This window comes from Rhagoletis pomonella, unplaced genomic scaffold (assembly GCF_013731165.1).
Source record: "Rhagoletis pomonella isolate Grant_MI unplaced genomic scaffold, Rhpom_1.0 Rhpom_scaffold_00013, whole genome shotgun sequence".
In the NCBI taxonomy this organism is placed as follows: Eukaryota; Metazoa; Arthropoda; class Insecta; order Diptera; family Tephritidae; genus Rhagoletis; species Rhagoletis pomonella.
This window is the reverse complement of record NW_023458567.1, coordinates 11,427,927-11,453,474: the sequence shown is the minus strand read 5'-3', so window position 1 is coordinate 11,453,474 and position 25,548 is coordinate 11,427,927. Positions and strand designations below refer to the sequence as shown.

The 25,548-nt window shown below is 31.9% G+C and overlaps 1 protein-coding gene across 1 annotated transcript in view; it reads right to left on the bottom strand.

Moving 5' to 3' along the window:
* LOC118748797 (1-phosphatidylinositol 4,5-bisphosphate phosphodiesterase) overlaps nucleotides 1–25,548 on the bottom strand; it is a gene marked incomplete at its 5' end in the record, with an annotated part of 178,199 nt that overhangs the window by 129,764 nt on the left and 22,887 nt on the right. The window contains 1 exon segment of the mRNA XM_036483476.1: nucleotides 20,776–20,808.

The window sequence follows — 25,548 nt, the reverse complement described above, 5'->3', positions numbered from 1 at the left end:
CCTGGTACTGTTAATTACCTCTCCGCTAGTGTTGTTGTATGCATACAGAATTACGTAGTTTGATAAGACTAATTAAGCAACTGGAATTAGTAGATCTCATCACTTGCGCGTTACTTCCACTTGATTAGCACGTGTTGAGACCGCTTTCCAATTGAGTGCCAACAAATGTTTGCCTATTTTTAGGTGCTTTCTGTTTATTTAGTGAAATTCAAAATACCTACATGTACATATGTATATGTATGTATGTTGAGTGTAATAGCCATCAGAAAAAAGTATTCAATCAATCGATAAGGCTTTTTGAAAAGCATTTAAATTTTTGTCTTTGTTGAGCTCCAAGGTTTTAGCTGAATAATATATTGCATGCTCTTAGGCGTTATGAGTAAGTGCTTCTGATTTTGTTTTTTAATAAAATTAGTTTGATGTAATTATTTTTCAACCTTTATTTTTTTATAAATTTAATTTTTTTTGTTAGGTTTTTTTTATAATTTTTATTTTTGATTGACAATTTTAAGTTGTAAATTTTAATTTTATTTTTTTTAATTTACTTTTTTTAGTATTATTTAATTGTTTTGTAAATTTATTCTTTTGCAAATTTAATTTTTTTTAGTAATTTCAAATTTTTGATTTGTAAATTTTTAATTTTTTGTTCATTTATTTTTTATTAATTTAAAATATTTTGTAACTTCAAACACTCTTTTGTAAAATCATCCGCTTTTTGTAAATTGTAAACTTGTTTTTTTTTTAAACTCAATTTAAACCTTTCTAATTTCGTTGCAATTCTTTTGGATACTCTAATTTTTTTCGTAAATTGAAATGAATTACAAATTTTAAAATTAAGTTGAAATTCAATTTTCCAAAACCAATTTACAACTTACAAAAAGCGAATGAAGTGGCAAAAAAATTTTTTATCTATAAAGGCGTATTCAAATTTATAAAATAATAAATATATGTATAATAAAAAATTTCACATTTTTTTGTTCTTTGTTGTAAATTTTAATATTTTTGTAAATGTTACATTTTTTTGTGGGCTTAAGATTAGTTGATATACCTAATGTAAGTTTTTTTATAAACTTTAAATTTTACATCCATCTTAAACATACATTTTTTTGGAAATTTTAGTTTTGTACTACATAAGTAGATAATTGAAGTTTTTGTTACGATACATTTAGAGAGAGAGTCAAAATCACTGTCCTGAAAATGAGTAAAATATAAATTTCTGCTTTTTATTGATTGAATACAATTTTCAGGAAACTGTCTCGAAAATGCGTAAGATCCTCTCGTAAGAACCTTTTCAAGCTTTAAAACTAATTCACCACAGTCTAAGCACGCAATTTTAAGGCTCTGGAATAACAAAGTTAGGGGATTCCCTTAAAATCGAAAATTTGGTTAATTTGAAATTTTAAAAGTAGTGAAAGTTTACTAAAATGGTTAGAAAAATAAACCTCTTTTATAGCTAGCAAAAAAAAATAAACAAACAAAATTTAAATACAAGCTTTTAAAGTTTGAAGCCTAAAGGTGTCTTCCGCATTTTTCTATGGTAGTGACAACGTGATATATGCTATATTGAAGCTTTCAAAAGTGGATTTTCAAAGCTTTCGTACTTAAAGTTCGCATCAATTGTAAAAATGGCTAAAACTGCTAAACTACTCCTACTTTCTTTTTTTTTTAATTTTAAAAGTATATGTTTTCAAGAACTCCGCCTAAGAGCTTTCACATAAGAATTTCATATAAAAATTTTAAGCAAACCATGAAAGCATTTCAGATTTCTTATTTAACTTTACTGGTGAAATGAGCGATTAACCTTGTGCTTAAAAGCTTTCATAAGCTTTAGTTTGAGGGCTTTCACTACCAAAATAATCTATTGACAAAAGCCCAAATAAATGGTATTCATGGATCGAAGTTATTTCAGTTCATGCTTAGAGTTTTCATTGAATAAAGCTTAGACTTTAGAGCTTTTACGAGCAAAGGAATTTCTCGAAAAACCCCAAGTGAATGGCATAAGTAATTACGTAAAAATTCATACTTTGCCAATAACAACAAAAAGCTGCAACAGAAAAAAAACGAGAACAAAACTAATTACACAAAATCTTAAAAAACCGCAGAGGATTCTTTCGTCATTTTGAACTCCGTTCCACAAAAATGAGCAGTCATTCATACTCCTCAAAACACACATAAATATGTAAATGTAGGTATGTATGTACGTTCACTTGACTTAAAGCAAAAAAGCTTAGTCAGCGCGAAATGTTGATAAGCGGTGAAAATCTCATTAAAATCACAGCATAGCTACGGATAAACAAGTCGACTGCTTGCTCTACCAACCCACTGACTGATTGACTGAAAACCCGAGGGAAAATACAATATACATATAGGGGCCGTTTGAAGCCAGTATAATGGCTGTTACGAAGGCAACGAAAGGCTAAACTGCCAGCTAAGGAAAACAAATTTAATTGCGGAAGCGAAAGAAATAAAAAACATTAAAAAAACCCAAACAAAACAAAACACAATGCGCCTCGAAAATACGAGTACAACACTTGAAAAATGTGCGTAGAGCACAAAAGGTCTTAAGAAGACTAAAAAATAAAAAAGTTCGAAATATGAAGGGAGGGAGTTTTGCATGAATAAATGCAAAATAAGGCTTTTGACATAATAAAGGCGACAACAAATGGCTGAATGCTGTAAAAAAATAATAAAGTAAGAAACTATAAATGAAAAGCGGAGAAAATTCGATGAAATTTAAAAAAACATTCGATACTAGATTTTTATGTGTAAAGCCCAAACAACTTCCAATAAGATCCACATGCTATCAAGCTCTTACCTGTATTAAACTAAACTATTTTAGTCGTTTTTATAGTGCTTGTCACTGATTTTTTTTTATTTTTAAGTGTTTTTCATGTTGAATTCACATAGGTTCCACATGTTAGCACACTCTAGTCGGTTATTCTAAGCCTTGTTATAACTTTTGTCGCAAAGTTTTCACGTTGTAAGTATTTTCAACTTACATTCCACATAGGTTCCACAACTTTGTTTTGGTATAAGGCGAAAGTCTTAAGGTTCTAGGGTTCTAATTTGTACATGTATGTACATGCAATTTTTGTTTCAACATTTATGCATGTTTGCGTAAATACTACCTACTTATATGTATGTATGTTCTCCTTTGGATGTATACATCATTAATCCTCTGCTCACTGCAATAGCTGTGTTTTTAATGAAAAAGATACAAACAAAAAAATCAGCAAAGGGAAATTGAAGGCAATAAAATAATAAAATTACATTTCTGAATAGGATTTACATAGTATGTACTTACTATGCAAATGCTTAGTAATTTGTTTAAGAGCTCAAAATGCGCAGTTATTTATGTGCAAATCATAAATTAAGTATTTTATAAAGTGCCTATAATTTATACCACAAAATTAGGTATGCATGTGAAACAGTTAATCAAAATTAGAAAATGCTTCATAAATTTCTATAGCTTATATGTTGTTTTTGATGGCTCAATCAATGCAAATAATAAGTTTTAGAATGTTATTAGTGTAGCAATTATGACCAAGCTATTGTACAGATGGATGATGGGGTGGAAACAGTGGCACAGATGGTTTATTGTACACTAATTAATGACACCAATACACCTGTTTAAAGCGGATGAAATTAAAACACTTCTACAGGGTGGCGAAAAGGGTCTTTATAATTTTACCAAAATCGCCCAAAAATTTCAAACTTTTTATTCAGAAATTTGAGAAAAATTTTAAGTACGCAGTTTTATAGCCGAATATATTTTAGTAGGACCAAGCGCAAGCTTCAAGATGCTGGAAAATCGCGTTGATTTTTAATCATTTTTTTTTGGTTCATGCTGCTAGGCATTTTCTTCCCTATAAAAATAAATTTTGAGCATACTTTAGAATCCAAAGTTTAGATGGAACAAAATGCACAACACTGTCAGCTAAAAAAATTTATTAAAAATCAAATCGATTTTCTAGCTTCTTGAAACTGGCTTGAGAAGTATAATATGAAAATTACATCCGAAAGTAAAAACATCGTATGCCAGCGCATATTGAAGAACAGTATTTTGCGCTTATTTAGTAAGTTCCACACAAAATCCACATACGATCCACACAATATCTAGCATTTTTAGCATGAATAGCTTAGTTAGAGTCACTTAAAGTAATAGTTTAAACTGCTAACTTATGTTCCACATGCGTTCCACGTTGTTTTTGAATTGTAAATATTTTAAATAATCACTCAATGGAAAATTTAATTTTCATAATAGTGTTGATACGCATTTTCCTACTGCTTATTCAAGCCAAAAGAATTTCCATAAAATAAAATTATTATTACATACATATGTATGTAGTATGCAGGTTTTGCTAAACTAAAACTTATTTGTTTTCGAAATGAAAAACAGAATCTTATTACATCAAAAAAAAAATATTCAAGTCATAAAAACCATTACAACCAAATTTTTGATTAACATATAAACATCCTTTGCGAATTTTATTACACATAAAAATTTATAACTGCATGTTTAAACAGATACGCATACATAACAAAAATTACCTGTGCAAGAAAAAACAGATGTAAATTTCTACCATATTTATTTACACACCCACATATTTACTTACAAGTTGAGAATGAAAAATAAGCAAGCGAAACATTCTTTGCACACAATTATACTTACATACATATGTATGCATATAAAAATAAATATATACATTTGCCTTAGGATGAGCCAAATTGTAATAGAAAAATGTAAATGTTGGAAAAATTATGTGGTCGATTACACATGCCGCACAAGCCTACCCTGCAAAGTATTGCTTTTATACCATTTTGATTCAGTAAAAGCCTTTTGCTTTTTTGCATCCGATACAATTTATCACTCAACCACAATTGAGCCACCCTAATGCTCATGCATATTGTATACATACACTCAATAGTTTCAAAGGATACAATTATATGTATGTGTGAATATTTTTAAAGTAATCCACTAGCAAACAAACATTCCTCAGTAGTGATAGGTAGTGATTACAAATGCTGGCCTTTTTTTCTCAGTTCATCCTTTTTGTATCTGTATATATGTATGTACATAGTTATTTTCACAGCATGCATATATACAATGTAAGTCTGTATGTTAGTATATTTTTGTTAATTTACTATTTGATTTAAGCAATTAACATTTATAAATCACTTAAATTACTTTTTAAGTTAATAAAAGCGATTAATGGTTGGCGTTAAGTAAACAATAGTCGCGGCAGCTGCTCAATAGGGGCGAACACGAGCGAGAATCATGTAATGTGTACAAATATGTACAAATATGTACACGTAGGCGTTTACAAATAGAACATGAGTTTCTTTAGTTAACTAGTACAGTTTGCACTACTGGTTGAGGGTAACACTGAATTTTTCTTTAATAAATAGCTACATATTTTTATATGCATGCAAATTAAGATTTGTGAGTGAGCTAAAACTTCAGAGAAATTTTGTGCTTGCTTTTAGAAAATGCTGCTATTCAAAAATAATGAATTTTTATTTAAGTTCCACATACAATCCACATGCGATCCATTTGTTTTTTATGCTTTACTTTCAATTGTTCATTATATTCGGGTAGTGTGTGCGATTTACTACATTTTAGTTTACGTTCCACATACAATATACATGTGATCCACTGGAGTTCAGCGCTAGACTTGCAGTTTCTAGTGCCGTAGCATTATCTATAAACATAAATGCGATTTTTCTAATAGTTAATATTTGCGGTCCACACTTTAATTCTTTAATTATTTTGGAATTTTTGATTTATGTTACACGCACATACAATCCACATGTGATCCTATTACACCCTTTTTGTTATTTTTATAAAATTCCATTGCCACAGCGTTGTGTGTAAACATATTTATTCAATTTACCAATAGTTATTTGTAAACTTAAGCACCAACAAGAGTTTAATTACGAATTTATGTTCAGAGTCATATAGTTAACTATGGAAATTCATATCGCCTGAAAATATATCTAAAAATCAAAACTTTTCAACACAAATTTGAAATTCGTTATTTATTCTGCACACACTTCACATGTGATTCGCAATTTTGATTGGCAGAGCACTGTATGTAAACACAATACCGGTTTCTGTATCATTCCCCTTTGTAATCCACAAGTTTTCTACTTCGAAACATATTTATTGTAGCCTTAAAAAGCTGTTACTTGCTTATTTTAGACGCGAATGCTTGTTTTAGAGTTGCAAACGTATGTTCCACAAACGATCCACATGAGATCCACATGATTTTTGCGTCAAAAATGCTGTTACTCGGTTTGAGAAGTAGGCTAATCAAGCTCTGAGTTTATAATTTACATTCCACATACCATCCACATATAATAGATTTTATTTTTATGTTTTATATGCGATTATTAGCGTTAGCTAAAATGTTCAACCACTGGGGCAGTTAATAGTTCTTATGCAACTATTTTTTTCGCTAAAAAGTATTAAAATTCAAAAAAAGTCCAAATTAATTCCATTTTGGTAATTTATTTATATTTCGCTTACATTTCAAATAAAATGCACCTACTAAGAAACATTTTTTAGCGTGCATTAAAAGGCGGTTGTTTCCCGTTTTTTTCTGCTTGCCACTGTAAAACTTTCTTCAATTTTTGGCTTCTTTTAGTTTAAAAGTAACTTTATAAAAACTTTAAAATGGCACGATGCACGTTGGCGATGGACTCAGCGATAGCAAAGTGACCCGCTTAAGAAAGAACTACCATTTGGAGACGTTTCTCTTTATTTAAATCGTACTTAGGTATCTATGTAGGCGTGTTACAATTGATAGGTAGTGACTTTTAGGTTAAGCAGATATATATGCACATATTTATTTTTCCTATTTTGGTCTACTCATATAGTATGTATATGTACATATGTATAAATGGCTCACTTTCCGGTATGTATGTATTTACGTACATACATATGCATAGACACTTCAAACCCTTGCCTATGCTCCAATTTCACTCCAGACCAAAATCAAAATAAATGTCGGGCACAGCATGTTTTTGCTATTTGGGAAATTAGAGCAAAATGTGCAGCACAACGCCCACATTCACAATTTTGTTGTTGTTATATGTACCTCCCACATGCTCCATCACTTCGCATTGCAACAGCCTGACAACATACTCACATCACAGACTCATGTACGAGCTTTTAAATAGGCTAGCGGGAAAACTAGCCCACATTGCAGTGAAAAACAAAAATTGTTAAAGCTCGCTGTGCATCAGCTTTCATGTTACAATGTATTTGTATGTATGCGACTGTGCGTATGTCGGAGTGCGCTATAAATTCTCATTCGAAATTTCCGCCTTTCAACCTACTAAATAGTAGCGGCCACATATCTTCCTCGGCTTGGCCTTTGTTGTGCCTCTTTATGACCCAAAGCGGCTTACAATCAACGAAATCGCTTATAAGTAGATGTGTGCGTGTGTGCGTACACGATATACACTTATTTGCGCTCGACTGCAATTGTACATTTTGCGAGGATTTTTTCGCATATTTTTTCCTTCATCGAGGTTTTTCTTTTTAAATCTCTTCCACCCACACACCCATGGTTTTGTCAATGCGTGCGTCAATAGTGGTGCAACATTTTGTTTTTTTTTTTTCTTTTGTTATTTGCTATTTGCTCCTATGTTTGCATTATTGTTCAGCAGTGCCATTGTGCAACATTCGGTTTATTTTTTGTGATTGCTTTTTATTTGTGCATTTTATTTTGCATTTGGCCCCACATGGCGTATGATTAACATTTTATTTATGCACTCTTGCCAAAGTCATCAGATGCTACGTATACGCCATGGCGGCTGATGCTGAATGTCTGTTCGATGTGCATATGTTCGCTGGATTTTCAAGGCTTTAAAGGATTATAAAAAAAAAATGCAAATATGTGAGATTGAGGGCATAAAATGTTGCCGGTAATTTAATTAATTTGCGCCAAGTTTAATGGATATTAATTAGCGGCTGACCTTGATTATTCGAAGTAAACAAAAAAAAGAAGGTATGTTCAACCTCTGTCTTTGAATGCGCCTATTTCATCACATACTCGCATATGTAATTTTGTTCTTACAATTCATATATGTAAATACATATGTACATTTATTTTAACTCTTTTTATAACTTAAGCCCATAATTCCATCAAATTAATTATGTACTTATATGCTTAAGATATTTATACGAATTATAAAACCACAAGGGGGCACACACACAAATGCGTATACGCGTGTATGCATTCTCAAAGTTTCTTAAATTTCCCACCAGCATCAGTACATAACCCAGCAAAAAACACGATTACCACAGAAACGAAAGTGGAAACGAGCTAGGCGATGGGAATCGCTTACCCTTTCGCTTCAAGAAGGCCTTATTTTAACATGGGCATGTCATTGGAGGTAAGCCCTTACCCGCAGCATTACCTTCAAACGAAGGGAGAACGCATGGATAAACAGAATCCAGAGAAGCGAACAAAGAATGCCTTACAGAGAAACTAATGTAGAATGCCTAGATAAGTACATACTTATTTATATTAAATTGAAATCAGAAAATGTCTTAAAAGATTAAAATTAATTAAAATTTTTATAAATCAGCTTTTATACATACATATGTATTTATTTAGGTACTTAGATTTTCTTAAAAATCGGTATGTACATACATGCATATTTAACTAAGCTTAAAATTGTACTTCCTCACTCTTGTACTTCACTTCATTGACTGACTTCAACTTCGCTGCAAATTGAACAAAGCAAAACATGATTTTTATGCGACACAAATTTCCACAGAAAGTAACGGTAGAAAAAGAATTTTTGGGTATTCATTCTATTTTTCAACTGACTACGATGCAGCATTCTACTTTGCATTCTCCGAAATGAAGCAAAGAAGCGAAATAAAAAAAATATTATAGGACATTCTACTTTGCATTCCCTGAAATGAAGCAAAGAAGCGAGACAAATAAAATATTGTAGGACATTCTACTTTGCATTTCCGGAGATGAAGCAAAGAAACGAATTAAAAAAGAAATATTATAGGACATTCTACTTTGCATTCCCCGAAATCAAACAAAGAAGCGAAATAAATAAAATATTGTTGGACATTCTACTTTGCATTACCGGCAATGCCTAAAAGAAGCGGAAAAATTCGAAGGCATTATAACGCTATGCCTTCTAGAACACGTTACCACTAAAAGCGATTACCGATTTTTTGCTGGGAAGTATATACGTTGTGTATGTATTATACGAAAAAGCTTGCGACATTACCACAACAACCACCAACCTATTCACTTGAACGTGCATTTGAAAGTTAAGCCAATAATATTCATGGCTGCATTCACATTCGCTCATTCATCATTAATTTAAAAAACGGTAAACAAAGTATTCAAAAGAGTGGGATGTCAGTGAAAAAACTGCCATTCAATGAATTGAACGTAAAGTAGTTAATAGCAAAAAAGTATACGCCACAAATTGGTGGTACAATTATGTACATACATAGTACATATACATACAGACTAGGGATGTTAATCCCGGACTTTTTAAGTCCCGAAAATCCCGGGATGATTTGCCAATAATCCCGCGGTTTTCGGGATTTGTAATTTGCAATGGTGGCAATAACATAATGCCTTATGTTGACCAGTTTTCGCTATATTTCTTTTGTTTATTTAATATTTAATATTTTTTTATATATGTCTAGCTAATTATACATACACATAACACCGTGTGACAGGCAATTTTACGCACAAAAAAATCCGGGCCTAATATATGCAGTAAAATTGCGTTCTTTTTTTAAAGGGACTTTGAAAATTTAATAATTTGAGTAATTCAAAAAATGGTTTAAAACATTTAGTTCAATGTACTTAGGAAAACAGTATGGACATCAAATTAAAGTGCAAATTCTGTAGAAAAACGACAGATTAAATTTTTTGGTGCATAAGGTATTGAAAATGTCCTTAAAAATTTTATCCTTGAATATCCCTTAAATTTTGCAATATATATTTTGAAAAAATTATTTGTTAATGACTCATATAAACTCGACAACGTCCTCGAATATAGTCCTTCTAACTTTATTTGCTTAAAAAAATAAAATTTCAATGCCCAAAAAATTTTAATTTTTTTAAATCCTACAGAGTTGTCTCTTTCATTTGGTACCCATTTTCATTCTACAATACACTGAATTTTTTAGAATTTATCATATAGTTGAAATTATAAAGTTCTAATAAAAAAAATTCTAAAACTAAAAACGCAGTTTTACTATATTTGGCCCATAGGGTCGTGAGTATATTGATTGCTTGGTGTCTTTTGAAATTTTTTTCTTGTTTCAAACTGTTTCAATCTTTTTACTCAGAATTTTTAGAAAAATGTTAGTTACGCAATTTTATAAGTATAGCCCACTAAATTACAGGAGGATAAAGTGCAAGTTGCAAGTGACTAAAAATAACGTTGACTTTTTATGATTTTTTTGCTGGCGGTGTTACGAATTTTCTTCCATACAAAGTATGTTCGACATTATATTTATATGGAAGAAAATGCCCAGCAGCGTTTAAAAAATTCCCAAAAATCAACGGTATTTTGTATTTGCATGAATTTTCATTTTATCCTACTTTAATTTAATGGGCTATAAAACTGCGTTCCTCATATTTTTTTTTAAAGTGCTGAGTAAAAAGTTAGAAAATTTTTGCATCGAGCTTTTTTCGTCATGCCTTAAGTTACTTTATCAGATATGTAAGGCTTAAGTAATAATAATAATAGATTGGCGCTTACACATATGTTAGTGTTTGGCCGAGCTTCTCCTAACGCTAAAGTAAATGCGTATAAATATAATTACTGTATTTTGTTATTTTACTAATGAAATATTTTTCAACTTAAATATATTTATTATATATTTTATGGTAGGACAGCTTCTCAAACTATATTGATGTAATTTTTTCTGGTTACGTTATTGGAAAATAATGAATATCTAATCCCGGGACTAATCCCCCGGGATTGTATGAACGATGTCCCGAAAATCCCGGCATCGCAAAAATCGAAAAAATTAACATCCCTAATACAGACATATATGCATATATAATATCTAATTTAAAAAGATCTAATGTTATGACACTAGAGTTGTTATTCAAGCGCTTTTTTAACGAATTCTCTATTTTTAACCGACTTCGAAAAAAGGAGGAGGTTATCAATTCGTCGGAATACTTTTTTTTTTTGTGTACATATGTTACCTCATAACTTTGAACCACGTTAACCGATTTCTTTATGCCATACTAATTTGATTAAGATCCGATCATTAGGACATGAAGAAATTAACTGTGGTCTTAGAATTTTATATGACAGCTGAAGTCGGTTTGGTTTTTTGCTTAAAAATTACTTGCTTTAAATTCTTTTGCGTTTTGTGACTAAGCTATACATATATATATATATGTATATATGTACATATCCGCCATTTTTTACACTTTATCGCTAACATTTTGAGAAATTCACTCGAATGCACTTAAAGTGCTATATCCTACACATTGTTTGAAACTATTTAGTCGTTTTTTTACATTTATAGGCTTTTTTGCTTATGTTCCACATATGTTCCACAATATTTTTGCGTTATATCTCGCATCTTAGCACAAATTTTGTTTAGCTTGCTTTCTTAGATGTTTTTGGTTATGTTCCCCATACGATCCACTTATGTTCTACATGCTCATGGCAGAAATTCGCGCGGAGATTTTGCATTGACTGCGATTGATCGCTAATAGAAGACACCCTTTTGAGCACAGTTTGGACCAGGAATCGAAGTGTATTCACTTTAATTGTAGAGCACATTTCGAAATGTGTCTGGTTTAGTGAAGACGATAACCATAGCATAGCTCTAATATAAATTATTGCAATGATGTCGTATGCTCTGACAGTTTAAAGCGTAACTTTGGTGAGTTTAATTGTTTACACATTACTGCAATTTAATTTTTAGTCAAGCGGTTTACTTGCACCTAACAGCTTTTTTTTCTAAGATAATCATCATTAAATTCGCTTCTTTCAAACACTTTTTTCACAATTATGGGCATAAGTAAAGAATACGCACCATTTCGATCGAGAAAAACGAGAAATGGGGTTTAGTGGAGTTTTCAGTGCTGAGCACACGTATCTATATCAATTTTATATAGCGGAAATATAAATTGTGGAAGATTCTATTTTATATAAAATTTATTTAAACGGAAAACTTGGGTATAGTCATATGCATATCAAACGAGAGGAAAAATAAATTCTCCTTATACCAAAAGCACGATAACACTAACCTAATAAGGCTACTTTTGAAGGAAAAGCAGTTTAAAGGCAATTTTTTCATACACTTTTTAAAAAAATCAATTTTTTTCAGAAATATGAAACGCCAGGTACAAGGAATGCACACCAGAAGAAAGGTGCCTTAATTTCCCTTAAACCGGTATATTAACTTTTACAAACGCTTCACAGATATTTGAGATATAACGGTTTTTCAACAAGTAAATTTCGATCTTTGACCTTCGATATCTCGATTATTTTTAATTTCTGCATGTAAATTTAAATAATGTTATAATCAGCACAAAAGGTTCTATCGATTCCAATTTTTAGTTTTTTCCAGCGAAATGGTGCGTATTCTTTACTTGTTCCCAATTAGGCTTACTTTTAAGCTATTAGGCCTTTTGTTTGCTCTAAAGATATTTTCTGTTTATGTTCCGCATAGGTTCTATACGTATTTAGAGCTTCCTTTGTGATCTGTATGACGTGCGACTAAGTTTTATTAAGAGGTTCTTAAAAATAATTATGTTCCACATACAGTCCACATGGTTTTATTCGCTCTCTCCTTGGTATTTTAATTGCACAGTAAATTTTTTACGTATTCTATCACGCTGATAATGACCGATTTTTTTCTTTACATACATACTACATAAAATCCACTCAATTCAAAAGCTTTTTCGCAATCACGTTGACATAATTTTACGCTTTCAGGCCTTTACTTGCCTTAAAACATCATTTTTTTTTAAACAAATATTTTGTATTCTATAAATCTACGGACTCAAGCTTAGCTTTCATTTCTTCAAACAATTACGTTCCAAATATATTCAACATGAGTGCCACATTGATTTTGTGCTTCCACATTGATTCTCAGAATCTTGCGTATTCTGAGGATTTTTATTTCTTCATCCGATCCATTTAGTTTTGAACAGCCCCAAGTATGCTTAAGTAAATAAGTTTAAGGTTAATGACTCGTTTAGGTGAATAAAGGACATTTCAAACAGTTCCAGAGATTTGGCTCTCAAAATTTATGGGCCTAGTTTTTGATTTGGAATTTTTTATTCTCTTTCCCTTGGTGTATAAATGTTCATATCTACATTTGAACAACTTTAATATTAACTCTTCAAGCGCCTTTGTTAAAATATATAATTTCGAAGCATATTACTATCAGCACACTAACACTGTTTATTTTGTTAGTGCCTGCGCTGGTTAGCAAACGCTAACGACAACACAAAGCTGTAACTATTGACAGGACATACAAGACTAAAAATGCCTAAGCTACGAAAAGTGTGAGGCTGGCTAATGCTGCCTCGGAAACCGATACTCATTTTTATGCAAACAAGGAAACATGCGAACAACATACTTACATAGAACAAAGAGCAACAATGCCGAGTACATGTACATAGATACATATGTACGTACACAAGAACAACAAAAATCACAATAATAACACGCTAAATACGCCACTGTAACACAACAGGCACGCATACGCCATGTCATACCGCTACCCTTTCTTTACTAATCTATCGGCACTTTGGGGAGGCGTTGTGCTTTGTGCGCTGACTGCGCTTTGTTGTCATTCAAGCAGCCAAATTGACAAGTAAACAAGCACAGCTGGCCCCACAGAGGAGTAACAATGAAGAAGGCATCGAGAAGAGCAACAAAAATATTTTAACCAAGGCCGCTAGCTTAGTGGCATTTAATATGGCTCGTCGACTAGCTGGCGGGCAGGTTGCCTACGTTTCAGCGACTCAAGTGATTTGTTCATCAAAGCATTACTAACTTTCGGCTTGTAACCTTTTAATTTATTGTTCCCTGTTGTGAATTAAATGCGTAGCAGTGCTGTTATGCGCGTGTTTGTTTTGTAATTGGCTATTTTTAATCATGTCCGACGTGCATTCCCTTACTAATTAAATGGACATTCTTATCGCATGGTAACTACTGAAAGAGAGCACGTAATTGTTTAGCCAGTTGAAAACATGCTTTAGGCGATGAATGATTAGGCCAGTTTGTTAAAGAGGGAAAGCATTAATAATACAGACGTGATATGTAGTAATTAATATATATGGTAGGTGTTGAATGACAATTATCGCACTATCCATAATCATTTATGTAACAACTGCGACGGTATAGTGCAAACATGATTTGTATAAAAGGTTATTTTATATTTTTGTAAGTACATATACTGAGTTTTGAATGATGGCACAGTCAGTTGTTACATAATATACTTTTCAAATGTATTCCCTACGACTTTTTAAGTTAGAAAGAATAATCTGGTTCCGATTCACTGAACTTTGTGGCATACAGTTGTAAACGTTTAAATTTCTAAAAAAAAATTGACTTACGTTCCACATATCATCCACTTGAGTTCCACAAGATTTTTGTTTACTACGCGCTTATTAGTAGTAGTTTCTGCGAGTTCTGTACATAATTGATGAAAACTGCGATATTCCCGCTTACAATCCAAATAAGAACAAACTTAGCGGATTCGCCCGCATTGGCCATGCTTTAGTTTTTAATTTACAGCATTTTTGACTTGAGTTCCACATATCATCCACTTGAGTTCCACATGGTTTTATTTAATATGTGCTTATTTATTATAGTTTTAGCGTTTTGTGCTCATAACTTGCGATAACTACAATATTCCTGCTTATGATCCACAGTTAGAAACATTCTTTTCTTCCGATTTACTAAAAGTTGACACGCAGTTTTTGATTGCCAACATTTTCTTCTTGCGCTTCAAATACTTTCCGCTTTTTTGTTCAGTTTATGAATAGTATTTTATTAACGAGCTCCGTATTAAAGGGTATTAAAAAAAGAATACTAAAACAAGCGGCATGGAGTAAGTGACGTTTTTTTTGCATTTTTTCTTTACACTGGGAATGTGGATCTTGAGCCAAAAGGCGCACTAAAAACTACGGTCTCAAATTAAAATTTTTTCAACACTGAAATTAATCTTTAATTTTTAATTTAGTAAGTATTTTCTCGAGAAGATGGTATTGAACCAGGGACCGAACATATTGATGAAAACTGTCATGGAAAAATTCATTATGGAGGAAATTTTCTACAACTAAGTGATACATAGCAATCGATTTCTTTTTTCACTGAGACTCAAATTTGAAAAAAATTTTTATTAGCAACTTATGTGCAAATTTAAAAAAAATAACAGTTATTTCTGATTTTTATATTATAAATCCAAAATGACAATTATTTTAGATTTTTATATTATATGTCTTAGATAACAGTTATTGTAGACTTTTATTTATAATAGTCATCAATAAAAATCAGTTACCGACTTTTATTTTTTAAATTATTCGTATAAAAGTCAGTAACATTTTTCGCAGTTGAGAAGGTGTTGGGAAACAAAAATGTTCTACGACTTATACAAATGACTTTTATAGGTATGATTTAAAAAATAAAGGGCAGTGACTGATTTTTATTTATGACTTTTATACATAAAAGTCTTCGATAACTGTTATCTAAGACATATAATTTAAAAATCAAAAATAACTGTTATTTGCAGATTATTTAGATAAAAATAAAAAGTAATTGTTATTTTGGATTTATAAAATAAAAGTCATAAATAACGGCTATTTGAGGGGTAATTAAATAAAAGTCGAAAAAGTAATTGTTAGGGAGCAATTTTTTTAATAACAGTTGTAACTGTTACGGTCCCTGGCTTGAACGCGTCACCTCGCCCATGGCAAAGTCCGTAAAGCAGGACATGCGGTGGTGCTGCTGTTTTTCTGGGTTAGCTCTAGTTTTCGACTTGCATATTTGAAACTAACTTGTATAGGCATGAGAACCTCAAGAAAGCATTGTTTTACTCTTTTGTGGAATTCAAATCAATAGAGATATGTCTATATTTGTATATAGTGATACAATATTGATTCGATCGATCCATATCCATTCGAATATTCATTTAGGAAGTTCTGCGCACACATATGTAAAACTTTTCTTTTATCAAGTTGCCTAATTTATCTCTAATTCATATACAATTTTGCATTTTTTGGACCACCTTACTGCTTATCGTTTTGATAGTTTTCGTAAGCCACTATATTTTACCACCACACAGCGCAAGTTGCGTGTAGAGTAAAGAATTTTTCATAATATTAGCTTATAAGGCTGTTTTTTGTATTTTGTGCAAATTCCACACGAAATCCACATACGATCCACATACAATCCACATACGTTACACAAAAGATATACGCCATTTTTCGCTTTTCATACACATTAGACTTTTTTTCTATTTTTATTCAAATACATATTAGAAATTATGCATGGCTTTTTTAATAAACCACAATATATTCTTGAAGATATTCCTTCATGTCTAACATTTTATTTAGCCGCACTGCCACACTTTGCTCATTTTTCAATTCAATTATTTTTCCTACGCTAATTTCAATTATTAATTTATTCGCTGTACTAAGTATAAATAATCATTTGTTATTTTGAGTTTGCCCATTAAAAAACGGTTGCACGCCTTTGCCGCTTGCGCTCTCTCGCGCACAACAGCAGTCTAAAAAATTGAATAGTCATCAATCGAATCACACATCTGTTCTTCATTTGTTTGCTCACTAATTTCATTGGTGTGCGTCTAAAGTTTATTTTTGTTTGTTTATTTACTTAAGCGATATTTGTGGTAGGAAGTGGGTAGTCAGTCGCGCGTATATGCTAATGTACTTGTTTACAAATATATTTAATGAAATTTTCATCTCTAATATTAATTTTGGAAAAGTATGTACAAATATTAAAAATATTTTTCCCATTTGCTTTCAGTTTTCATTGACTTGCAGCGGTAAGTACTGAAAACTTTTATATTCAAGTGCGCGTACCTAATATTAAATATTTTATGACTAAAAATCAACATAATTCTGCTTTCCACATTTTAATTAATCGGCTACGCTATAGTCATCAATATAATTACTAAAAATCGAAGCACGCAGGAGAAGTAAAATTTTTTTTTTTAAGAAAAATATTAAAAAAAATTTATATTTGCGTTTTTTAAGTGCAATCCAACTTTCCAACAACGCTTCAACCCTTTAATATGCTTTATTCGACCCAATTGATAAGTCTTGAATGCCATTTACTGCAAGATTTTCTTATGTATTTTCGTATAGCTAAGTTATACAAATTTTGAAGAAAAAAATCCACATATGCTCCGCAAAATGTTTGAGTTATTAATTTTATGTAAAGCCGGCTTATTTATAAGCGTTGCAAAAGTGCCGAAAAAATACGTTCCAAACATATCATCCACACATACATATATTTTTTTATATAAAAGCAATTTTAATTCTTGAGGATCCACACACCCATAAAGGAAATTTATGTTGGCATGTGTGGCATGTGTAATTCAACAACAACTTTATTTTACGCTTTTGCTTCTAGATTCTTGTGGCTAAAATATTTTTTGTGGATTATAATGTATTAAAAAGTAAAATATTTTTGAATGTCATTAAATTTTTGGGAGCTTATTAAGAGAATTGCCAGAACTGCCCTGTCAAACTAATGACATTTTCTTTTCTACCAAAAAACGTTACCTTCTCATTGGCCGCTTCGCTCAAACAGCAAAAAGAGGGCAATGAGAAGGCAGCATATTTTTTTGTAGAAAAGAAAACGCCAACAACATCACATAAGATTCAGATATATTACTATTTATTTGTTTATGCAATTTAATATTGCAGCATTTTTTGGTATGCATAGTTTTCTATTTCCCCTCGTGAACGATTCTTTTCATTTCGATTCACTTAAATAATGTGTAATTGTGCTCACTCACTAGTCTAAGCAAATTATTTTCTCAAGAACAAATTAAAATATCTGGTTTTTTTTAAATAGTATTGCGTACGTACCAAATAAAAGCTCATATATGCATTCTACATAAAATCCACAGATGTTTTTGTCGATAAACAGTTTTTTTTTTTGTCATTTCAAACAGCTTTTAGAAACATTCGCATATCATCCACTTATGTATCTACGTTCCACTTAAAGTCCACACAAATTTTCGGTCTAATATTTAGTTTATCCAGCTATTTTTCTTTTATTTGCGTTTTCACATAAAATTCGCATATGTTCCAATCAAATTCCACATACCTCCCACATAAAATTCACAACAATTTTGGCAAAATTTTTATTTTACAAAGTGTTTCTATTATTTCGCGTGTAGATTTCTTTTAAACTGTTGCTCATTTTATTTAAATTTAAAATACATTGTAATTATGTAATATCTTTCAACTGGAGTGTTCGTTAATGACACAACTTTTATGTTCTGAGTTTTATGGCAAATCGAAAGTTGCTAATGAATTTGTATATTTTTTCATCTCGATTGGGTTGGGTAAGTCTGGCGAATTTAGTTGTTAATTATTTTCCATTATATACCTCAGTTTCGGATAATTTTCACTTTTTTACCTCACACCTTTCATTTGTGTAGTGAATCCCTTTCAGTGTTGGCCTGGTTTTTGCAGTAGCCTCACGGACACTTTTTGTTGGCTGGTTTTTTTTCGTTTACTGACGACCGCTGTTGCAGCGGTCACAAACCTCAAAGGTCCCAAAGTGATTATATTAAAATGACAAGCAATATGTAGCTGGAGCAGGATGTTAGCAGAAGCAGCAGCAGCAACAGCATCAGCAACCTCTGTATGCGCTACAAATTTCCATAAAATCAACCGCAGAAGCTACACGGATACGAAATAGCCGACAAGAAGTTGGTCAGCGGCGGAAAAGAACACGCACAACTTACTTACTACCAGTGCATGGATACACATAAATTTACATGTGTTATCTGGGACGCTTACAGAAACCGCCAAACAAGCAGAAAATATTTTTTGTATTTTTATTTTTTTATTTTTTTTCGCCTTATCTTCCTTTACGACCTGCTGCTTTATGCCACGTTCGTATGTACATAATGAAGAGCGAATGACCAAAGCAGAAATAAAACGCAAGAAAAATTACAGCAATGAAGGTAGCTCAGCTGCTGGCCGTAGGGACTTTGCAGCCTCATTGATGACCGCTGAGACATTGAATGGATTTTCTGGCGTTCGTTTCATTCGCTGCAGTATACAGTGTGGTATGGTGTGCGTGAAGTAAGCGTTTTTTGGAGGGGGTTAATAAACAATAGAATCAAATCGATTCGAGACAATACCTTTTGGGCTGCTGCTCTTCTTCTTTACGTATCAGATTTCACTTCTGAGGCCAACACGTGTATGTTGATAGGCTTTATTTTTGGTTTTTTTTTTCTTGCTGCTCATCGAAAGGCATATAATCGGCGTAAAAGGAAAAGAAGATCATTTTATCTTTTGGCTACAGACCTTCGGAGCACCACATTAAAATTATACTGAATAAAATTTGGTTTTATTTTTATTTGTATTAAGGCGCAGAGTAAAAACTGCGAAAAAGCATTGCAAAATTTTTAAACGACCCTTAGATATAGTTTTTCTCATACACCACGTAATAAAATATATTTTTACATTCTTATTTTTATGCAGTTTTAATAGGTTCCACATACGTTCCACACAGTCCCAAGTCAAAACTTGTATAATTTTTTTGGTAACCACGCAAATATTTTAACATTTTTAGTCTTACATAAAATCCACATACATTCCACATGCAATCCACACAGTTCAATGTTAAAATTTGCATTATTCCAAATATTTTTTATAACCCCGCACATATTTTAACATTTTCTCCTTACATAAAATCCACATACGTTCCACATAGATTCCACATAAAGTCTGCATGCCTTCCGCAACAAATTCACTCAGTTTTTTTTTCAAGAATTTAATTTTCCAACCACCCATAAAATTAAACTTTCACTCGCCTGCAAATTTGCTGCCCGAAGCCGCTCGCCCAATTATTCTATCCCCCATATGGGAGTTCATTGTCCCAAGCGCCTAAAATGCTGCTGCGGTCACACATATGTACATACATATGTTTATTTGCGGTTCAATATTTTCTTCTTCATTTATTTTCCTTTTCTTTTCCTTTCTATCGCCAATGAGCCACTGTAGTGAATTGCAAATTGAATCAAAACATACGAATAGCTGCAGCGTGTGTTTAATGTGTGCGCGCCTATAAGTATGCTACTTGGATGTTGTCAAAATCACTAAAACTCGACAAGCATCGGCAAGTAGACAAGAATTAGTGAATGTGCGCGTACATATGTATGTATGTGCACAACGAAGCGGAAATCTTTATTTTATATAGTTTGCTTAAAGCCAAAAATAGCCACACAAGTAAAGAAGTTGCTTTTTTCTGGCGCAGAAGAGGAGAAATCAATTTTTACGCTATATTTTTTGCTTTCATAATTTCCGAAACTTTCGCCTTTTTGCGAGTTTTTGATGCAAAATTTTTTTCTTAATTTTTTGTTATTATTATTTTTTATTTCCTTTTTGCCGGAAAATTTGATGACCGGCGTCATTTTGTGACGCGCGCTCCTTCATTTGCAAATAAAATGCTCCTTATTTTTATAGCATATTTTATGGCGCTTACTTTAATGACAATTCTTCTCAAGCGTTTATAAAAACTTACCTTAATTAAATTTCGTGTGGCATGTGATTCGCGCTGAAATGACAGAATGCAAGAAAAAAGTTAGTTAGACAAGATTTATGGCTTTAATAAAAATGTCGTTAATAAACTTAGCTTAGGATTAATGTTTAATTTAATTAAGCTTCAGAAATTTGGTCACTCGCAGCAAATATGTATTGTTGTTTTACTTTTCGTTGCATAATTATAGGCTGTGTACATTGCACGGAATACGTAGATTTGAAGTATTTGAAATTAAAAATAATTTCATTCAATTCATTTTAATTGCATATCTTCAGGCGTACGTGCAGCAGGATTGATAATTTACGACCAATATGTATACTAAAGTACTTGTGCCAATTTCAAATAGGTAATTGAGCCTAGTTTATGTGTGAATAGTTTTAGTTGCATACTTTTGGGTGCATAAATATAGGTTTTTTTCCAAAGTTCATACCAAATAAAACTCAAGACAGAATAAAAGCAACTGAGCCTAAATTACTGAAAATTAAAAACTTTAAAAATTCTGAATCCAAGTAAATTTACTTATGTACAATTAATATTTCTACTGCCTACTTATAGGCTGATTAATCGTCAAACTTGTTTTGTTGCATATTTTTTACTTAAATAAATGCAACTTATGTCAGAATTAATGTCTCTATTCAGCAGTCCTTTTGCAAAAAAATTTATGGATATTTTTAATTGCCTGATTTTAGGCGCTGACTGACAGCGCTTTAGAAGAATTTCCGATCGAAACAACAAAACGGAGCTTAATTACTTAAGCTAAAGAAAATATAAAAATAAATTTAAAGTAATTGAAACCATTGATAATACGTTTCTTTACACTATTTCGCATTCAACACCTTACTCGTGTTTTAAATTTACATAACCACAATTTCTTCCAAAGTCTATTCCATATATCAATGCTGTGAGATTTTTTTTTTTAATAAACACTACAATGTGTATTGGTAGCCTTTAGTTATGCATTGTCATTGCGTGTAAAAAAAACAGTTAATGCCCTTTTCATTCCTTTCATTGAACTATCATGACATATTGTTAATAAATGATTATGTGTTGCATACTTTTTGTCTCACTAATGAAATTGGCTTACAGCAGCAAATTGTAAAAGTAGATTAATGCCATACATTGTATATTTTTAGCTGCGCGCAGAAGGCGAAAAGTTTAATTTGATTAAAGTTGCGATTTAATTATACAGTTTTCAGCATTTAAAGCATACTTTTAGGAGTGGTTGACATTTTTGCTGCTTTTGTTGTCATTGAAGAGGTAATAAGTCTGCTTTCAGCGAAAAGCAATTGATTTCAAATATACAATATGTAATTTTTTAAATTTTTTAATAACTTTATAGCATAATTTTAGGCGGCTGTTTAACTTTTACGGCCTCTGAGCCCATAAAAATGAGCTTTGATTAAAGTTGCGATTTAATTATACAGTTTTCAGCATTTAAAGCATACTTTTAGGAGTGGTTGACATTTTTGCTGCTTTTGTTATAATTGAAGAGGTAATAAGTCTGCTTTCAGCGAAAAGCAATTGATTTCAAATATACAATATGTAATTTTTTTAATTTTTTAATAACTTTATAGCATAATTTTAGGCGGCTGTTTAACTTTTACGGCCTCTGAGCCCATAAAAATGAGCTTCGTGCAAAGATTAGGCTGGTCAGACATGATTACTGCAATGTAGTTATTTTGCGAAATAAGCCTTGCATGCTTTTAGGCTACTTTTTATGATTCAATGCTGTAGTGAAATAAAAAAATAATAATTAATTCCACTTATTCATTTAAATGAAGTTCAACTCAATTGTCGTTTCGTTTAACTCTTCTATTATTTACGCAAATGAAGCTTATTTGTAGCAAGCTTTTAAGCATATTTGTTCAATTCAACACTTTTTATGACTATTATTTTTTAAATGAACTCACTTATGGCATTTCAATCGAACTATTAACATAAACGCTTGAATTTCTTTGAATTATTAAACATTGTCCCTCGGCAGGCAATGGCAAACCTCCGAGTGTATTTCTGCCATGAAAAAACAGCTTCTCATAAAAATACAATCGCCGTTCGGAGTCGGCGTAAAACTGTAGGTCCCTCCGCTTTGTGTGACAACATCAAGGCGCACGCCACAAGTCGGAGGAGAATCTCGGCCAAACACTAACATATGTGTAAGGGCCAATTTATTATTATTTTTATTAAACATTGCATACTTTTTCGGTAAAAGATTATTTTCTATAAAATTTAAAATCAAGCGCAAAAGCAATCAAATCGATTTATGCATAGCGTTTATAAATTTTTAAACAGCAAAACAATCGCTCGACTAATCTATGCAAAATTTTAATTAAAACAGCCGATAAGTATGCAATAGAAATACACGAAACAGTATCGCACACAGCAGCAACAGCGTCTAACAATGAAATTTAATGAAAATATAACCCCTCCCCCTCCCGCGTTTCGCTCACTCTCCTCTAGCCCACACCAGCTTGCCATGCCGTTATTCACGAGCAACCGCAAATTTTGACCTCGTGACCTAAACTCTATGTAAGTGGTAAGTAGAGAAGCTGAAAGCAGCACCGAAAAGTATGCTTAACATAAAGTAATCTAAAGAAAACAAATAAACGCAAAGCCGCTTTTGCAGCAACTGTGGGTAACTGGGGGCGGCTGAGTTTTGTTTGTGCGCCTAAAAGTCCCCATCGACACTTTGAACTTGTTAACCCTTTTACTTTCACTTGATGTGGTCTTGTGTAAACGCACTTTTTGTCGCACGCACAGGCATACGCAAAACATATAGAGACTGTGTCGCCATTTGCAGGGGGCGTTAGTTGAGTTAACTCTGCAGTCACGCCTTCACTGGCAGACACACACACACACACACACACATTCTTACAATGTTAAACAGCAAGGCGCACCGGCAAGTTTATTAAAATTCTATGAAAATCTGTACAAGCAGCAGCTGTTTGTCTCATTTACAGTTAAAAGCAAATGTATGGGTGAGCACAAGGGAGATGTTGGTGTTTATTGGGGCTTTTGTATAGCATACGTTTAGGCTGGAGGGTAGTGCTGCGGTTTATGTGTGTAGGTCTTTTTGTCACGTATTCGGTGTAGCAGCGGCTGTAAATTCAATCCGTTGATGTGTAAATACAAAATTAGTGAGTATTTTTCAATCAAAAGTGAGTTGAAAGGAGAATGGAAATTTGAGTCAGTTTTAAGAGGGAGGCAAAGAGCTTTTGAATGTTGATGGAAATTTCAGCAGAAAAAAATATTTTGTAAGAAGGTACAAATTTCCATAAAGGAGTTTAAAGGCACATCGACTAGCGCACCTAAAAGTATGCAATTGAATATTCGTAGGCTTTCTTTTTAATGAGGAAAAAAAGCTTTTGCGATAACAACCAAAAGTATGCCTTGAAAATTTAACATAAAACGTGAAATATTCAAAAAGCAGAAAATTTCAGTAGATACCAACATAGTATAAAGGACTATATTAGTCATTATAGAGTCTATTAAGCAGCCAAAAGTATGCAATAAAATATCTTAGAAACCTTAAAAAAATTGCGAAATCAAAGCAACCAAAGGCATGCCCTCAAAAATTGTATTCAATTAAAAAAGGAAAGTTGAACGTTCAAAGCTAGACTTCTGTTACATTAGCAAGCTTAAGAATAATTTAAGGCTATGGTTATGCAATCAAAACCTTTAAAATTTAATTTGTTTTTTAATTTTAATTAGCGAGCACGAATGCATTTTTAGTTATAATTAATTACCGATTTAATTCAAGAGCAACGAATTACATGCACTAAGAAAATTAAGAAGCATTACCAGGCTATACAAAATAATGTTAGCCTATAAATATGCTATTAAAAAAAAATTTTAAATCAAGCAGAAAAACACTTCATAGAACGTCCGATAAGTTAAAAGTATACAATCCAAGATTTAAAAAATCAGAAAATACTTTTGGGAAAGTCTAGTGGCTAAATTTTTTTATACTTCGATTCATTCGAAACCTCAAATTGAGGAAAAACTAGCTTTAGTCTAGATTTATGCTATGAAAATATTTTAAATTAATAAAAAATGCAATTTTTTATTAAACTGCCGACATATTTTTTTTACTTTGGGACAGAATGATAGCAGCTAAAATTATGCAACAGATTTTTAATTACGTGTAAACTACAAATAATAGAAGGGCTACATGAATTGAAATTTGTAGCTAGCTGTTATGAAATTGTTAAAAGTTAAAGCACCTAAATGCATGCAACGAAAATATAAGAGGATTAAAAAATGTTTGAAAAAGTACAAAGCCACAATTTGAATGCTTGTTGCATCACCAGCCTTAATATTGATTAAACAAAATATTTTGAGCCTATAAGTATGCAACTCAACGCATATATAGCCTTCTACATAAATTTACTAAATTTCCTAACATTTTGAAAACTACTAACCAGTTGCTACAAGAAGTTTGTAGTTAAATCAGAAAACCCTTAAAATAAATTCCCACAACCCCTAAAAGTATGCATTTATATCAGAAAAAAAATTATGAACTCTCACAGCGGTTATTAGCAAGGCATTACAGCTTTAGCAAACCAATAAAAACTTAGCGCTTGAAGCAATTTATAAAGTCAATAATGATTTTAAAATTTCAGAAAGATCCTTACTAGTTTCATCGAAATGCGCTTATAAGTTCTTTTTAATTCGATCAAATTTCCAGATTCAAGAAATTTACTGCGCAACGGCCCTCTGAAATATGTTAGTATTTCAGAAACTTCTGTAGATTAATTT